Raw genomic sequence first — 19,525 nt, forward strand, 5'->3', positions numbered from 1 at the left:
ATCTGAATTGAGTTTTGTTGTCCTTGCACTTGAACTCTACTGTACTCAATGGCACCAGTTCCAACTTATATTGGAAAAAGAAGAATATATTCTATAAACAAAGTTATTAGATAGACAAAAACTGCCGAACACCAAGAACAAGCTAGCAAAAATTTATTACTAAATTCTTTGGCCTAGGTTTCAGAATTAATCCGTCTTATGTGTACAGAGAGACTTCTTTTTACAAAGGGTGTATTTGTGACTGTGGTCCAGGTAGAATTAGAAACAAATGTTAAATACAATGCTTAAAGCAAGCACCATGGAGCACCCACCAAAAAAAAAAAGAAAAAAAGCAAGCTCTTTTCCACCTAAGCAAAGTAAAAGGCTTGTATAGTATCTAGTTTTCATATAAACATTACTTTCTAAGCTGAAGTAATATTTAAGAGAGAATCTGTCTGGAAACTTTATGTACATAAAGTGAAATTTTAATCAAATATTTACCTCTCCATACCTTAACAATAAAGCTACTTAAAACACAGAAAGAAAACACATTATCAAGATCAAAAATATTTATGACAGCATCTGCCATGCATGCATCAGCAGTCTCAAACTTTTTAACTTCAAGCAAAGAAAGAATTACCTTCAGGCACTATACAAAGCTACCACCTTCTTCAAATTCAAGAGGACAATAAACGTGCACATTCGCTTTACTTGATTTTTGGCAACAGAGTAGCATGGCTGTTCAAAGCCAGAGAAGATCTGCAAAGAAAAGATACAGAATACAATTACAGGTATTATTAAAATGTCAGGATTTTATGGTCATCATTGCATCTAGCCCAGAAATCCGTGTATGTCAATGCCAGAAAGAATAATTATGTGGTAGTATTTTTTTTTAATTAACAATGCTACCCAGTTACAAGTCTGCTCAAAACTGCTACATACCAGAATATTTTTGCCCACAAGTTTGGTTTAAAATAACCGTTAGCGATATTCTTTAGTATTTACAAGCAGGTAAATTTAGTTCACTAAAAAGAACTGCTTGTATTTCCATTAACTGAAAGTATTTTTCAGAACTGGTACAGAATGCTGATATGATGACGCTAAGAGCAATAAAGAAAGTCATAACAAAATGCAATTTATCTAAGAAAATCCAGTGTAAAAAGGCACACATACTACTGCTGTTGAATGAACAGTCTTATCCTGCAGCTGTATCCAACAGGTTCCTTCAGGAATCAGCATCGTCTTCCTTACATGAAACAAGATAACCTTGTTTAAGCCATTCACCTACTTTCAAAATGTTTGTTAGTTGTGTTTTTTTTTTTAATAAACTGAAAAGGTCACCATTCCCAGCTGCTTGTCACTGGCCTCCTTGCCACGGGCTTCCTCTCCCACAACTGCTGTTTAAACTTGTATTGGGTTTGGGTGGCAAGACTTTGGTAGCGGGGTGGGTTACAGGGGTGGCTTCTGTGAGAAGCTGCTGGAAGCTTCCCCCATTATCCAACAGAGCCAATGTCAGCTGGCTCCAACAAGGACCCACCGCTGGCCAAGGCTGAGCCCATCAGCGACGGTGGTAGCGCCTCTCAGGTAACAGATTTAAGAAGGGAAAAAAAAAGTTGCTGGGGCACAGAAACTGCAGCCGGAGAGAGGAGTGAGAATATGTGAGAGAAACAACCCTGCAGACCCCAAGGTCAGTGAAGAAGGAGGGGGAGGAGATGCTCCAGGCGCCGGAGCAGAGATTCCCCTGCAGCCCGTGGGGAAGACCATGGTGAGGCAGGCTGTCCCCCTGCAGCCCATGGAGGTCCACGGGGGAGCAGATATCCACCTGCAGCCCGGGGAGGACCCCACGCTGGAGCAGGTGGATGCCCAAAGAAGGCTGTGACCCTGTGGGAAGCCTGTGCTGGAGCAGGCTCCTGGCAGGACCTGCAGATCTGTAGAGAGAGGAGCCCACGCTGGAGCAGGTTTTCTGGCAGGACTTGTGACCCCACGGGAGACCCACGCTGGAGCAGTCTGTGCCTGATGGACTGCAGCCTGTGGAAGGGACCCACGCTGGAGCAGTTCATGAAGAAGTGCAGCCCATGGGGAGGACCCACATTGGAGAAGTTCATGGAGGACTGTCTCCTGTGGGAGGGACCCCACGCTGGAGCAGGGGAAGAGTGTGAGGAGTCCTGCCCCTGAGGAGGAAGGAGCGGCAGAGACAACGTGTGATGAACTGACCGCAACCCCCATTCCCAGTCGCCCCGTGCCACTGAGGGGGGAGGAGGTAGAGAATCTGGGAGTGAAGTTGTGCCCGGGAAGAAGGGAGGGGTGGAGGGAAGGTGTTTTGAGATTTGGTCTTATTTCTCATTACCCTACTTTGGTTGATTGGCAATAAATTAAGTTAATTTTCCCTAAGTCGAGTCTGTTTTGCCCGTGATGGTAATTGGTTGAATGATCTCTCCCTGTCCTTATCTCGACCCATGAGCCTTTTGTTATATTTTCTCTCCCCTGTCCAGCTGAGGAGGGCAGTGACAGAGCAGCTTCTGTGGGCACCTGGCATCCAGCCAGGGTCAACTGGCCACAACAATCAAAATTAACCATATCAAGAAAGGTGGTCTTTTTAGGCTAACCTAGTTCATTTTAACTGTTGTCAGTTAAGTAGCAGTGCCAAAGGAAAAGGAGCCCTTGGCAAGGAAGGCAGTGATGAGCAGTTGGGCTCAGGGCAGTCAGACAAGTGTATAATCAAACCTCAAACTGCAAACAAACATTATTTCTATCATGTTAATGCCCTAGCAAGCTATCTGAGAAGATGATCAGGCACTAAAAAGGGTGATAATCCATTACTAAAAATAGGTTTGCTGAAGTCTGAAAACCATTAGGACGTGTAAATCATTTTATACAACTCATGCTACTAATGGTAAATCAAAAACACTTCATCCCAAATTTGAAAACCTTATGACAAACGAAAAAATTACACAACTATTACACGTATTTTATGCGCATGGAACACTTTGGCTGTTACTTGAGCTATTATCTTCCTCCCTCCTGTCCACTCCCTCTTTACTCCTACGCAAAAGGCACACGTCACCCTGTCAGAAGCAAAGGGGCAATAAAAGGGAAAAAAGCAATGTGTTTAAGTACCACCATTGGAAAAACAGTAACTGAAGTGTCTTCCTCCAGATTAGCTATCAGCAATCAGTAGTTGCACTTGAGCAAAATAAATTTATGAATACTTGCTTTACATCAAAGTAATGCACATTAACACGAATAGCAAGAAACTACTGAAACACTTCTGCCACGAAGTAGGACTGCAACACTATAATCTCTATTCTAATTCCTTTGCAACCATTAAGAAGTCAAAAAACAAGTGTTGTTTCTTCTACCCAACATTTCAACAAACAATCCTGGGGGAACACAAATCCACTTAGACAGGCAGGACAAATTTGTATTAGGTCACTCTTTAAATAAAAAGAAGAAAAAAAAAAAGTTGAATTCATCCACTCTCAAAGTAGCCACAAATTTCAGTGAGTACTTCCAGCAACTTCCAGGAACGTGTGAAAGGTTTCAGAGAATACATGCCTTTAACACCAAGCTCTCCTGCAGATTCACTGATGCCCAATAAAGGCAGGCTGCAGCCCTCCCTTTAGCAGGAATTATGTCAAGTGCCTCTCTGCAGCTGCCTGTTTTCAGAGCACTGGAAGAAACTGAATTTTGAGAGCTCTCCCTAATCTTGCATCTCCAGACAACATCTGGCTGAGTCTGGCCACAAAGTCCAGTATTAGTTAAAGGGGGAGATGCATGAAAACTGGTCACAGTTGCCTAAGTCTCTTCTTTCAAAGGTCTGGTTACAGCAGACTATTACAAGCAAGGTCAGCCACATATCACAAATTAGCCTTTAAGTTTGTTCCCAATATTCAAGAATATTGTGAGTCAGCAGTAAGACAAGTTTTTAACATAAGCTTGGAGTGAAGTCAGGCACCATCAAGCTTCAACAGAATATATCCATAAACACATACATTTTATTATTCTTCTGTTTGTATTACCTCAAGAGGCCATTAAGAGAATTTCAGGCTTTTTTAGCATTACATTAGATCCGTGCTATCATATAAACTAGATCCTTCAAATTATGGGATGGAAGCTTGTATGATCAACACCATGAATTATCAGTAACACCATTGAAAAATAGCTGAAAAGGAAACTCCTGTAGCAGCTGCCAGAGCAGACAGAATATGGTTGACATGAATATAAGAAAAAGAATGAGATTACAAAAATTACAGTAAGAATAGCACAAAGTAGAGAAAGCTTCCAGAATTAATTCAGAAGATGTATATTTTGTTACATTAGCTAACAAAACACCAAAAGCAGCCACGAATATGTTATGCTGGTTATAACATTTATTTCACTGCTCTACATTGTGTTTACATTGCAATGCAATTACTACATCTGCTTCACTTCATAAAAATATTGCAAGCTTTTCCTGTCCAATATAAACTCTTCAACAACTGAATACTTTTGAAGTCTATGTTGATCAATACTTTCAATGCATGTTGTTTAGAAGTTTTGAAATGTATTTTATTTAGTTCAGAACATGCTCATTGTTACAACTGTAAAAGGAAATGAATGCCTGTTTACAGACCTTTCCTTTTTGTAATTACAGTACAGGAGTCATGGGTTTCACAGCACTCCACAAATAATCCTATGGCTACATTAACCAACCTTTTCTACCATTAAGTGCAGAATCCCTGCTCCATTATCCAATTCTGACTGTTCCATTGTTTCATGGCACAATTCCTTCCAACTTCACACTGAAATATGGCATTCAGGGTAGGACAAAGACAGAAATCAACTTTTATGCTGTTTGGGTTTAAAGGGGCATTATCAACTTCACTTCAAAGTCATTAAGTTTCCTCTACAATATCCCAATATTTAACTTCATGCGCATGTTTCTGACATCTCATTTCCCATGCCTCCTTTATAAACTAGATTACAAACTAAACTCAAGCAAACGAAGATATTAATACATTTTTCTTTAACTCCCTGGAATTTAAACTGACCTATGCCAAAGTCATGGCTTTCCTTATAACCCAGTGGTTTAAAATTCCATCTTCAACAGCAACACACCAGCAGTATAAGGTACCTTGCTTTTTGTGCCTAGGGAAGTACTGCTTCACATCTGTACAGTAAGTGCCATACTTACCAATGCTTCATCTCCCAGGTCATAGAGGACCAAGAGGCCCAAACTCTCTCCCCACTATGTATATCTCCAGGTTGGAAGGGGCTCAACTCTGAAAGCAGACAGATAGAACTAGCTTAACTACCTAAGCAAGGCAAGACTCTCACTGTTCACTCAAAAGCCTGCAATTCCACATTGCTAATTATTAGACATTCACATGGCTCTGTATGAACATCATCTGTATGCTGCTAATAAAGGAAGTTTCTCTTCTCTTACTACAGACCAGCTGAGGCTATACTGCAGGTAACAGTGCCTCCAATATGAATCATAAATGTTACCCCTGATCACAAGGGTCAGGCGTCTCACAGCACATCACTGCAGAATTCCTGCCTGTCAAAAGGCCAATTCATCCAAAGCAAAGGCTGACAAGTCTGTCACATGCTTAAAAGACTCAAGTGCTATTCCTCATTTACTGAGTATCTTATCTGGAGAACACCTCCCCTCAAGGAAAATATACCTTTATTACCTCTGGAGATGAAGAACCAACTTTGGGGTGCATTAACATCTTATAAAGCTGTGCTTCATTTCGATACAGCAAATCTTAAGGTTTGCCATTGAGATGCTGCAATTCCTGTGATTTCACCTTTCTCTCCGTTTAGAGCAGTATTTCCTGTTTCACTTTGACTTAGGCAACTCTGCAATAGACAACGGTGTAAGACTAACACAGAATGTTCCAATTAATTTTGTTTTCTTCTACAAACCTGTCTCCTACCTCTACTTCCCTTGTTTTTTCAGGTGCCTGTCTCAAAAAATGCTCTCTTGCTCCAATTTGCACACCTCACCTCATAAGCAAAGGATTTTATAGCACATAAATCCTAGCATCAAAGGAAAATGAACATAGAGACTGAAGCTGAATTTAAGGAAACAAAAGATCTCTAAAAGCAGACTTCAAGGAGCTTTCTTCAATACTGCAACCAATGCATCTAACCAGAAAATATCTTAATTTTGCAGAAGACTACTACCCCACCAGAAGAACAGACAGAATGACCTCATTATGAGGGCACACATTCTTTACTAATGCTTTTAGGAACAGAAATGGCACAGTTTCTAAAATACAATGCAAATGCATACCCTTATCTGGACAACAGAGTGTTGAAAGGAAACATACTTTAAAAGGCACTTTAAAAACCTGAAGTAAAACTTAAAAAAAAAAAAATCCTAAGCTATGTGATGAATAAATAGTAGGGCTCCTCCTGACCCAGCTGCAGAGAATAATTTCATCCCCCACTCCTCCAAAATAAATTTAACCAGAAGACCACATCTAATCACTGAGACACATGTTACTCCAGGTGGAGATCCTAACCCATTACGACCTTATATCAAAGCCTACAAACCTCATGTTCAAGCCACACTGTAGTCTTAAAGAAAGGCTGCCAATCCCTGACATCTGTAAGGTGCCATCTGGAACTCTATTTATACTTTGTTGAGACGTGCATCAGGCACAGAGGCGGTTACTTAATTACAGCATCTCCAACAGTCACTGCGTTGTTAACAGCTCTCGAACTCAGCTGCTGGTCAGTAAAGCAAGTCTTTTCCACTCAGCACAGCACAAGAACCAAGCTCCAATTCTGCAGAGCAACCAGGAAACATGCCTAAGTCCCTACTTCCCAATTCACTAAAGAGGAATTTCAAAACTCAGTAATTCAGTATACAGTAATTCATTGTATAAGAGGCTTCCCCCTCCGCTCCAAGATGAATCATTTTACACAACACCAACTCATACGTTAAGAGTTACATATGACCACCATATTCAGAGTTGCTCCTGCAACTCAATTGCATGGAAGCTCCTCATTCAGCAAAGCAGGTGCAGAAGTACCTTCACAGATGCTCAACATCATCAACGGTGGAACAGCAGAAGATCAAAAGCAACTGCATCTGGGCACGTAAGAAAACATTGTGCATTAAAGAGTAGCTTTGAAATTGGTGCGGCCCAAAACAATGCACCTTCTTACAAGTTCAGACACAACTTATATCGTGAACTCTAGAAAGGCAATAGTTTCAAGCATGTTTATGAGGCAACAAGCACATTATTAGGCATTGTGTCATGACTCCATATGTAAGACGTTATAAAACTTCAGATCTGAAGGTTAGCATCTATTTACACTGCTGTTTTCACTGATTTGAGGAGCTACCAAAACACAACCCCTATAATATATCAGGCAAAAGTTTTTCTTTCTCCTCCAACAGTAAAAAAAAAACCAAAAACAAACAAAACACAAAACCAAAACAACAAAAAACCACAATGCTTTACCATTTTTCAAAACCCCACATCTCTTACCTGACAGAAAGTGAAACTTCTGTGCCTCAGTTAACAGGTACAAGTCAGAAAACAAACCAAGGGTTTCTGACATTCTTATTGCTAGGAAAGAGCCCACAGCCTGCAGAAGTACCCTTTTTCTTTCTTTTTTTGTTTTTAATTGATGGAAACAGTCTTTCCACAGCTGTCTGCAACTTGGTTTTTGACAAAGTTAAAAAAAGCTGACAAAACCTTCAGTTATGTGTAATTTTGCCATTTCAAAAGCATTTGCAGACTACAAGTCTCCCTCCAATTACAGAGATTAATACATTCACTTTGCAAAGAATGGTGCTCCTGGGTATGTGGAGCTTCAGGTGGTTTTATTCAAGTTACTGACTGACTCCATACTGGTGGGAAGGTTCTCCCTGTAGACATATACTCTTTAAAAATAATTAGCATGTAAAAATCTTAGTGTTTGCAAACAATTCTGCGAGAAACAACCAAGAAAAATTCCTTTATTTCTTACATCAAACTCAGACAAGTCAGCACCAATACTTCTTTCACTAACACTCTCTCTCTGGTTAACCAAGACCACAATCACATAAACACTGGTTATAGTAAGAGCACCAGACTTATGAATCCCTTTCCTCAGCCAGTTCTTCTTCTGGTCCTCTCCCTGCACCAACTTTCAGTGGTGCAACTTTCCACACTTCTATGGACTAAACTGGATTACTTTGCTGTAATAAGTTACAAACAGCATACTTCCCCAAGTTACTGCTAGCTCGAATTAGTTCCATGATCCAGTTCACTACACAGCTCCATAAACTGTTATACTACAAAAAAGGCGGGAAAGAGGCCGATGACAGCAGGGGCTACTGAACATCAGCACCATCATCCAAGAAGACAAGTGAGAATTTCCAGAAGGCATCATTCACATCCCTAACTGCCCAAGCCATCATCAATTACCAACAGATAACTTCTTATAAATGGTACCCTATTAAAAAAATGCCAGTATCCTCTCAAAGAGCAGGCTAAAGAAACTCAAAAACAGCCAATTACTACAGACAGAATTGAGGACAGAGTTTCTCAAAATATAGACCATGAGGCCACTTTTCCTGCCCTCCTCTCTCCAGATACACTATCATAATGGCACCAGGTTTTTTTTTCCTCTTTTATGTGGATAGTACAAGGTAACTTGGCCAGACCTACTTTAAAGGATGAAAGCACAGAAAGTAAGACTGATTAAATGGCATTTATTTCACAGGAATGGAAACACTAGGGATAGAAAAGACAGTAAAATATTGACAATAATGAAATGTAAGGCAAGTAAAGGTCCTTGTGATTTAGTCTGGTTGCCTACATAAAAGTCACAGGTTGTTCCTTAATTAATTTCTATTCATAAGCAACCATATTTTAGAGTAACCTTAAAGTTTTCCAGTAATAAGGAAATCCACCACCATCTTGGTAAACTGTTCAAATTATTAGCAACTACCAAACTTGTTTCAAATTTTTCTTATTCATATGGATGTTTATAAATTTAGCATTTGAACTTTCATGATCTAAAGATGGAATTTCTCTAATTTCTCATTTTTAAGTTCCTTTATAATTCACATCACCTATGAACCTCCTCCTATTTATCAACATTCTTTTCTTTCAGTGGTATCTGAAACAGACAAGTAAAGGACCATCAGTGACATGCAGAGTCAACATAACCCCTACCCTCCATACGAATACATGTTCAAAAATCATGTCTAGATTTTTGGCAAATCAGCTTACTACTCTATTTGCATGTTACATAGTTACAAATCCCCTTCAGATCTCTATTAGTATCAATCAGAAAGACAATAACAGCAATGTATTGAGAAATGAGAAAAGCTGCAGGATGGGTTTGAAGAATGTTAAATTTCATCTTATCTTAAGAAAGTGTTTAGTAATGTTCAACTGCCCTTCTTTACCTTTGTGGGATAAATCTTTGGTAGTTTAAAAGAGCTAACAAAGTGCACTAATAAATCCCTTTATGGAATATTACCAACTGAAGAACTACACAACCTCACAAAAAAACCCCCACAACTGCTGAGATACAATAACTGTACTTCTACCTTATTGAACTCTAGTCGTGCTGTCTGCAGCCATAACATGCATGTGAAATTGTTGTTACATTACATTTGCTTTTTGAAATTTATAGTTATTTTATGTTATGTGAAAAAGTCTCAGAGATAAGTGAAGTTTACACATTACACCCCCTCTTTTCGTTCAGACAGAACTGAGAATTGAGTCATATTTTCATTTTTTGTTTAAAGAACCATTCACTGGGTTTGAATCAAGTCTCCTTCAATCAGCAGACAATACAAGTATTTGTAAAGAGTATTTTTATTACAATAGACAAGTCATCTTGAGTTTACTAGCAGAATACTTGCAATATAGCATAAGCATAATAAATTAGAAGAGTTGGTGAAGTTACACAATGTATTCTTACATAAGAATCTCCACTTCATCTGAATTTAATAAAAATACACACTCCGGAGGATGGAAGGAAAACTGTATAAATAAAAGCACCATTTTGTCAGTATGAACTGTCTATCCTAGGCACAACTACCCTAAATAAGGGTCAAATATCCACACTTCTGACACACCAGCACAGCTACTTGGCATCAACAAACCCAAAATAAAATTTGAGATAAACCACTGACATTTAAAGTCCCTGCAATATCAGGAAAACACCACCATTCCAATAATAAAGAGCAAAAATTGCTGCAGCCATATGTACAATACACATAATAGACAAAAGAGCATATTTTACAGAAGGTAGCATGAACATATTCAAGCATGCAAAAAAGCAGCAGATAAGTCAGTTACAAAAGAGAACCTGAACACTAAATCAAAACAAAATTTGGGAATTTAGGAGCAGCTACCTCAAAAGTTCAGAAATTGGATCTCAGTGAAGCGCCATTCTTCACAGAATTTATATTTTAGCTTTGCTAAGAGTGGTCTGATTTTTTAATCCATGATAGAAGTAAAACTTTCCCTTTAATTAGTTCTTCAATGCTGCTTCCTACCTCTAAAATACACAGTTTTCAATCTGTTCAAACTGAAAACAGCATACTGGCCTTTCAAACACATCTTCAAGACAAATAATGAAGATTGATGTATTGTGTTTCTATCATACAGACACTAGTGTCACCTAATCCCTCCAAATAAAAAGACCAGGCAATTGAAATACTTAACATGCTATTACGCCACCATAACTTTCCTACTCTCCTGAAAAAGCAAAAATACTGTTTCAGAAATAGGTCTTATGAGGTAAGAAAACATGAGCTATTTCATAACAAGAAAATAAAAGTATGTTCTGAAGTCAGAGACCAATCAGAACATTCCTTAAGCAGAGCTGCTCGCAAATATTCACACATCATTCTTCTTATTGAACCTATGGCATTACACAGCAAGACAGATGTAGGACATTTGGAACCCAACCAGTCAACAAAGCAGTTTTACATTTTACTTTCAATCAACAGGTAATCAATAAAAGTCAGATTGAAATTCATATAACACATGAACAACTCATTTTGTATAGAAAGCAGGCTACCACATTCTACAACAGATAATCTTCTAGATGCACAAACTACTGGAGATTTATATATAGCACACTGTAATCATTTCACCTTGATGCGATAAAGACAGCAGGCCCAACTGTGAAATCTGTTCCCAAAAGAAACTGTCAACATCTTGGAGGCATGTAAAAAGCTACGCCGAGCTGTTGCTTGAGCTGGTGGTTCTGGCTGGTAGTTTGAGCTCAGAAACCTACTGGAATCATGGACTGCAAACATGAACAACAAAAGGAAAAACACACACCTGGAGGTGGACAGAAGACAAGCAAGAATTGCCCTGACATCCCAGGTGGTTCTCCTGAGGAGCCAACAGTAGCCAGCCCCATCTGAATCTCTGAATGAAAGTTTTGTATCAATAAATTTATTCTGATATCTCTATCGACAAATGCCAACAACGGAGACTTAGATATTATTTATGTATTATTAACAATTTAGTTATGCTCAAATCCCATTAGAAAACACATAATCAAAGTATATCCACTTCCAACCCTGCTTACAAATGGGGATAGAAAGAGCTGATACATGGCTATGATGTGTTCCAATTTCTCTCTCAACTGAACTCAAAACTAAATTAAAAGTCGATCTGCAATATGAATTAACTCATAAATAGACAAGTGACTTTCACAATAACCACAGAATGCCAATTAGCTCACAAAAAATCATTGTTAGCAATTTATCACCATTAATCACGCTGTAGGCTTTTACAACAAAGAATTCATGTAAGGATCTTTCAACTTGTACACTGAAATCATTACTCTGACAAATCAGCTACAAAATAGACACTTTGTAATTCTAGCAATTAGATTAGTAATTTACATATCACTGATACTTTTTTTTGCCCCCTTGGAATCAGTGCATTCCATCAGACCCTGCAGTATAATACAATATTATTATATAAGTTGGCATCCTGTAATCAAGTGTTTGCTACTCAATGATACTGATTATCAACTTTGCATCAGAATGCTAACCATTAGCAGGGTTCTTTAAAGTAGTAGGGTGTTAAAAACGTCTTCTTATTTCCTGTTCAGAAACTCCTTATATAACATCACTGAGCTGTGGACCAAAATCAGGAGCACAACTTTCTTGAGCAATATGCATATGTAGAAGCAGACACATGATTGCTTGGACACTGTCCAAAGTGACTCTGAAGTAGCTCGTGTGACGGCCGGTTACGCACGCTATAGTTTTTCATTTTAACTTGCTTCACTTTACCACAATATGCGAATAAACCCAATCTGTGCAATAGAAGTCTCAAGACCCTCACACCACTCTGAGCCAGCCTTCCACAGAAACTAACTGCTGTTTTAAAACCAAATAAAGATTTATGAACACATTGGTAACAAGCTACCCTACAGGATAACATATAGAAAAATTCTTTCCAATGATCCTACTGTAACTGCTACTCTCTTATCAAAAGGAACAAATCGACATGTGCTATTCCTATCCCCGCACATACGCTCGCCCCCTACTTAACCAGAATAACAGAAATTCTAAGAAATGTACTAATAGTTTATAAATTATTTTCTTCGCCTTAATTTTTCACAAGACTGTGTAACCTTAGCTGCGTTCGGACAACATGCAGGGACAATGTTTTAAACGGATGCCACAAAAGACCTCAAAATAACCCTTGCCCTCTTTCTCAGTCAGAGTGCAAGTCTGCTGCATACACTTCTAATTATAAATATGGTAACATGACATGGGGAGAGAGCCAGCCCCTCAAATATGATCTCAGAGACTACTAACCCGAATCTGTGCTGAGCACAAGGCTAGATCAACACAATACAGCATAAGATACGTTCGCTTTTTTTTTTTCTAAATCTACAAAACATAACAGCTACTTGTACAAAGTATACAACAATAATATACTTCCAAAGTAATATTAGGTCTATCTTACACTAATCTGTCATCCCAAAAGATCCCATTTGTATTTCCAGTTCTATAACTGGCACAGCTGAAGTCCCTTACCTCACATTCTTCAGTAAGATGTTTTCGCTACTACTCCCAATGTAATAAAACCATTTTGAGTTCCAGACAGTATTTAGAATAAGTACAAATATAACCTCTGCACACTTTCATTTAAACTAAACTTAACGATGTTTAAACACCTAATTTCTTTCTTGTTAATATTACTTCTTGGCACTGAAGTTTACATTAGAACACTAGATAATAGCAAAGTCCTTTCTTCACGTGCTTCATCTTCTAAAAACTTCCTAAGGTACTAGATATTAAACATTCTTAAAGTTCACAACTTAAATGTACCATAATAGCACAGAAGTTTATTATTATTAAGTATTTACAGTGCCTAGTATTCCTCACAGTACTTCCCAGCTGTATGAACTTCAACTGTAACCAACATGTTTTTCCATGCTCATTACTTCTCCAGCACCACTGAAGTATCCTTTACCACGCAGTCGACCAAACACCTTCAGAAGCGTAAGTTTTTCTATAAAGCCAATGGCACGAGCTACTTCTAAGCCACGTTTACATGAGTGGCACAAGAAAATAATCAACCTCCTCATTCGCTCCCATAAAGAAATAAAGGTAAAAGCTTTAAATACGAACCATGGGGAAGGAACGGCTCACGGCCAGAACATACTACTTAATTACTTCAGACAAAAAAACCAAATAACACACAAAAAAAAAAAGCTATGGCTGTAAGAGAACTAAAGTAACACTTATGGGTTGGTTCCGAGTATCTCAGGTTCAGACACAGGTTTTTTGGTTATTTTTTTCCATCTCTAGATGAAGTTAAGTAAGAAACACGGGTGTTACAATGATCAGTTCGTTTCATTTTCCCAGCATCGATATTAGCATTTCTACCTCAGTATCAGTGTCAGCCAGAACTTTCGGGGTACTGAGAAAGAAATGCCAGCACGGATCCACAAAACAGCCTGAAAAGTCTACTAGAAAGCAATAACGAGAAACCGACAGGAAAGCTCGGCACACGAGGTACGCTTCCTCGGGAGCGGAAAGAAGTAAACAACCGAGGGAAAGGCAGCACAACGTTTGTAAACACAACGCTTCTGCACGGCGCTCCTCCGACCGCTGCCGACCGCGAGCACGGAGGCGCAGCCGGGCTGAGTCATTCCTCGTAGTAACTTCACCGCCGATCCCTCGCCCCGGCAGCGGAGCCCCGGGCAGGGAGAGAGGGAGGGAGCACCCCGGCCCGCCCGGCGCTGCCCCACCACCGCCGCTCCCCCCCTGCCAGCTGGGAGCCGCCGCCCCCCCTTCCCTCCCCCGCCGGCTGCGCGGGGGTCACCCCGCCACCCCGGAACCGCAGCCAGCCGCGGGATCCCGGTCCTCCCCACCCCCGCCTCCCAGCTCCTTGTCGCCCGCCCCACGGCTGCAGCCCTGCGGCCAGAGCCGGGACCGCCGCCCCTTCTTCCCGAGGCCGCACACCCGCCCTCCCGGTAACGGGGCCCCCCGCCCTCCCCCCGGTTGGGAGCGGCCGAGACGAGGAGCGGGGCGGCGGGGAGGAGCCCGCGCCTTCGCCGGCGGCACTCACCCGAGGGTCCCTGGGCAGCGCCGCGCATCCTGCGGCGGCGGCGGCGCGTCCCCCCCGCCCCGCGCGGCCGGGCCCGGCGGCTTCGCGGGGGCACGCACCTCCTCGGCGGTCACCGCGCCCCGGCAGGGAGAGGTGGCGCACTGGCGGGCGAGGAAGGCGGCGCGGGGCCAGCGGGCCGGGCCGGGCCGGGCCGGGCCGGGGAGCGCGGGGACGGGGAGTCCTGGCGCAGCCGCCGCCGCCGCCGATGTTTGTTATTGTCGTCAGCCGCTTCCGGCGCGAGCGCATGCCGGGAGAGGGCGGCCCGGAGGAGGAACCGCGCGGCGGAAGCGGCAGTGGCGGCAGCGCGCGGACCCGGGGGAGGCGGAAGTCGCGCCCTCGCGCTCACCCCGGGAGACCCCGGAGACCGTTGAAGCGCGGGGAAGGGAGCGTTCGCGACCGGCGGCCGTTAACCGGCCCGGCCCCTGGCGATGCTCATTCCGAGGCCTCCCCGGCGTGGGGGAGGAGACGGACACACGGACCGCCTAGGCCTCACCCCGGCACGGGTAACGAGGCGGGCAGCGGCCCTCCTCCGCATTTAACGAACATTAAATTCATCCCTCCCCCGTCAAGAGAGGGCGGCTGCGGGTGTACTCACGGGCCAGGCCGGGCTGCTCTCGCTGCTTGCCTTCAAGGGCCGCGGGGAAGGATGGGCCCCTCTGGGGGCTCCCAGAGCTTTCGACACAAAGCAGACCGTCAGCTGTAGGGTAGGAACCGGCCTCGTCTTCTTGTCCCGAGAAAACGAAAGTGAATCTTGCACACGTCACTTTCAGGTTTCTCTTTTATTATAGGTTTCTTCAGAGGCTTAGCCCACTGAACTTTTCTTTGAGATGAGGACGTAGCCACATAAATCAGAGAAGAGTGGGTTGTTTCACTCAGAACTGCAGGTGGGGGTCACAACACTGGAGTTACGGACATCCTCCAGCAAAGATCGTTTGAGCACAGCGTACAGCTGGGTCATACCTTCTCTGCTGTCTCACTGTGACCTCTCCTTCTTCCATAACATATACTATAGGCAGCAGGTCATGGAATATAAGAAATTCAAAGCACAATATTGTGGCCAGAGTGTGAAGCAAGCACGTCAGAAGAGGAATGCAAAAGAGAGCACAAGCATCTCATTTTCAGCCTGCAGGACAGATGCATTCAGTAAAATAGCTAGGTTCATTATGTAAAGCATTTTCTGTTTCTCGCTTAAAATTACCTCTTAGGTCTGTTTAAACCTCATATGTACAGCCCTTCACCTAATTCTATTTTTTCACTTCTAGTTCATCAGCTTGTAAGTCTACCAATTCTCACAAGCTGGACCTGGCTTACGGATTTCACAGTAAACTCTTTAGTAGCTACTTCTGCCACGTTGAAGAGCTTGCTGCCTGTCTGTCATGTTAAAGACAATGTTGAATGGTCACAGCCTGTCCAGACAGGTATTTGTTCTTGGACAATGCCACTGCCGTGGGCTTTTGAAAGTAAACGTGGCCTCGCTACCCACAGTTGCCACTTTGTGGTACCTGATAAACAAGCGCTCTCCAATTTTGCAGCTTGTTGGGAGACCTGTCCGAATGAATTACATTCTGAAAGACATCTTTGGCACTTCAGACTGCAACAGTGAATGGAGCTGAGAAGACACTGGTACTCAGATGAACAGACGTAATGGGAAATACGAGTTTCTAACAAAGCAATTCAAGTCAGCTTTGTGTAATATAACACTGGTTATATCAAAGTTAAGTGGTGTTTTAGTTCTACAGGTGTCAACTTCTGCTTTTTGCATCTCCTAAAATGGTTGTCGTCTTCATAAATTCTTTGAATGTGATGAAGGACTAATCTTTAGGGTGAAGGGAATGACATCCAGATAGAAACTTCACAAAAAAGTGCCATACATGCTATAAACAGGGAGGTAAGCCAGAGGTGATGAACAACTTTGAGGTTTAGTAAGCCTGAAGCACCGGTAAGCCTCATTAAACTTGTCTTGAGGAGATACTACTGAGAGTGGCCTCTTACAGTTTGAGGATCTGAGAGATCAGCGAGAGAAGCAACAGCAACTATTCCAACACTGAAACTGCAGCACTAACAGGGTTTGTAGTTTTCTGGCAAAGCACCTTTGTCACTCAAGCTCTCAGCACTTGCATAAAATGAGGCTCCAGGCACTTAAGCACTGTTTGGTTTTTTACAGCATGTGTGGGACAACTTGATTTGAGAGGGAGCTCAGGCAGGACTGAAGCAGGAACTGGGGAGTAAGCAAAGTGCTGCTAGCAGAGCAGGTTGGTCTGGCTTGTTCTTGTAACATTTCATTATGTTGCTTCCTCTCAAAATGATCCAGAGCCACTTCATGCCAAGCAACTAATTACAGGGTTTTTTCATGAGCCTGTCTGAATAAAAACTTAACATTGTATCTAGCACTTCTATCCTGAAGAAAAGCAGTATTTTATGAAAATTATTTTGCTCCGGGATATATGAAAAGAAAGCATTAAATCAGGGTTGCTGATAATCTTCACATTTTCAAAGTGCTGTACCAAGTGTAGGTTATTATTCTTTCAACATACGGTTTAGGATTCACCTGTATATTTTTTTGCACATTCTGTAAAATAGACAAGAAGGTTGAAGGAGTTTTTCACTGTGTGCTTTTAATTTTGGGTGCTAAATTTGGTATACAAAAGAATGTGTCTCTCTTAAACTACATGTTTATGCAGCTGTAGTCAGGGAGAAAAAGAATAGGCTGCTCGGCAAGCTGGGAGCCAAGGCTGGCAGCAAGGCAGCAACAGGCACCATCATGGACAAGGGGCACAGTCCCACAATACCGGAGTGAGGTCTGGTGACAAAAACCTGCTTCAGCCACGAGTTCAGTGACTGGCGGACAAGTCCGTGGTGAGAAGGCAGATCTGGGGTAGAGCCAGTACAGTGCAGCAGAATCAGTGGGGTCACAGCTACAACCTAGCTCAAGAAAGGGCCAGGGCCAAGGGCTGAAGCTTGAAAGCAGCTCCTGAGCAAAGGGGAAGCAGCCCCCACACAGCGCTCCAACAGCAGCCTGACTAGGCCCCACAGCCACAGTCTGTCGGAGCTGGCCTCGAGCTGGGGCAGCCAGGCCCCTCAGAGGGGCAGAAGGGGTCACTGAGCCTGTTAGTGCTTCCAGAGCTGTGACAGCTGCCATGACTGGAAGTAGATTTATATGCAAAGTTAAAACACAGTGTAGATACAGAACCCAATATGGAATGAACAGGTAAACCTATTTCTGTTAGAGATTACCATCTACTACTTATAGTCAATCTCAAAATTGATTTATCTGTTATGACTATTCATTCCCCAAATTATTGTCAAATTACATCCAACCTAATGCCTGAATATGGTAGTCCATTCTGCCTTAGCTGTTGCATTCATGACCCCTTTTAGCTTATGCAATGACTCTGCTTCTTTTAATTTGAATATACACTTCTCAATAGATGTTGTACATGAAACTGGATACTGTAAATGTGATTTATAATTAAATATTCCAATTGTAAACCAAAATTATACATATAAAGAAGTTGGAATCATGGTTGATCAGCTACTAGAAACTATGGGGGTGGTGGATTTCTCTAAGTCAAGAATGCTTTTTAAGACAGAATGATTTAGAGAAAAAAACCAAAACAAAACAAGTTATTGAGTTCATTCAATTCCAAAAGAAAATTAGGAGATGGGAGTTAGTCTGAGCACTCCACTTTCTTCCGAAAACAAATGGGACAAGACTGTGAAAACTCCTGTTTGATTTACAATGTGTTTTAGGAAAAACATCGAGTGTGAGTCTAAACTTTCAAGGATTACAGTGGTTAATTAGCATCATACTATTACCTCAACCGGGCAGTTTCACTGTCAGCCATTTAATTTGTTATATGTTTCTCTCTGGAGATGTCTGTTCATATGTGGTTCCTTAACACCTCTTAGTTTTCTCCATGGCACCAAATAAACTAAGCCTCTTGAGTTCTGCTCTTAAGAGTTTATTCCCATAGTTCATCTGTAATACTCTTATAAATCAAGCACCCCTCTTAAACTGGTAACACCGGATCAGAAAAATTATTTCAGTATCAAACAGAGAAGGAGCATATCAATCTTTCCGTACAATTGTAATCTGCCATGCCAGTCATGGACCAATACTGTCAGTATTTATTTAGTTCCAAATGTACTTGAAAAACCACATCTTCCTATTTTCTTTAGCTCTACTTGCCATAAATTCTCCCTGTGTACTTCTGCTTCCCTTACAGTTGCTATCTTCATCAACTTCCCTTCATTTTTGTCTTTTTTTTTTTTTTTTTTTGATATTGGAAACAGCTGCATTCAGTTCCCTGCTAAGCCTGGCTGTATTTTAAACCCAAGTTCCTTCCTTCTCCATTGAGGCTTTGTGGCATCTTGTAAAGTAATCTTGAACAAGTATTCATTTTCAGTTTAAGTTTTCCTACAACTAAACAACTTAATCACTTTAAAAAAATAGTCGTTTTTTAAAGCACAAAGTATATATTATTGTTCTGAACTGGAATATACAAAGTAAACACCAGTCTCCAACAAAAGTTCTCCAGCATGTTAGGGAGAGATATTTCAGGAACTTGATTATTCTTTCATGTACCCTGACAGTTCATAGCAAACACCAAGTACTATCTCATCTCTTGCTTCTTTTCCAGAGCACTGACTGGTCCATAAGCTCTCAGTAATTTGTTTTTGAATGGTCAATGACTCAGGAGCAGCTGATGCCATTTTTGAAAGCATGCCACTCCCTCTGACCCCTTTATGGATCATTCCTAACCAGTGATTTTAAAATTGTGTGGCTTCCCAATATGTTTCAGTAATTCTGACTACACAGGTTTTGAATTCACAAGTGATTTTTCTTGTTTATTGCCAGAGGTCCTTGCAGGAAGGGGATAGTTAGCTTCAATTTAACATCTAGGTCATGAGATCAGTTCTTAGTCCTGGGCAGAAACATTCAAAGGACATTT

General features: G+C 41.6%; 1 protein-coding gene and 1 long non-coding RNA gene across 5 annotated transcripts in view; one reads left to right on the plus strand and one right to left on the minus strand.

The window, feature by feature from the left end:
- RB1CC1 (RB1 inducible coiled-coil 1) overlaps positions 1-14,780 on the minus strand; it is an 83,237-nt gene extending 68,457 nt beyond the window's left edge. For 2 of the 4 annotated variants that reach the window (XM_052788644.1, XM_052788641.1), the window contains exons 1-3: positions 14,535-14,780; positions 5,153-5,240; positions 620-738 (exon numbers count right to left, since the gene is read on the minus strand). The gene's annotated coding sequence lies outside the window, so the exon portion shown is untranslated. The remainder of the gene's footprint in view (positions 1-619; positions 739-5,152; positions 5,241-14,534) is intronic. The other 2 variants (XM_052788643.1, XM_052788642.1) reach the window with 2 other exon arrangements.
- A 284-nt stretch (positions 14,781-15,064) lies between these two features.
- Positions 15,065-18,531, plus strand: LOC128142500 (uncharacterized). Its single transcript, XR_008235422.1, has 2 exons — positions 15,065-15,277; positions 15,362-18,531. It is a non-coding gene; the product is annotated as an uncharacterized LOC128142500 (long non-coding RNA).
- Positions 18,532-19,525: the final 994 nt, after the last annotated feature.

Source organism: Harpia harpyja, chromosome 5, assembly GCF_026419915.1.
Source record: "Harpia harpyja isolate bHarHar1 chromosome 5, bHarHar1 primary haplotype, whole genome shotgun sequence".
In the NCBI taxonomy this organism is placed as follows: domain Eukaryota; kingdom Metazoa; phylum Chordata; class Aves; order Accipitriformes; family Accipitridae; genus Harpia; species Harpia harpyja.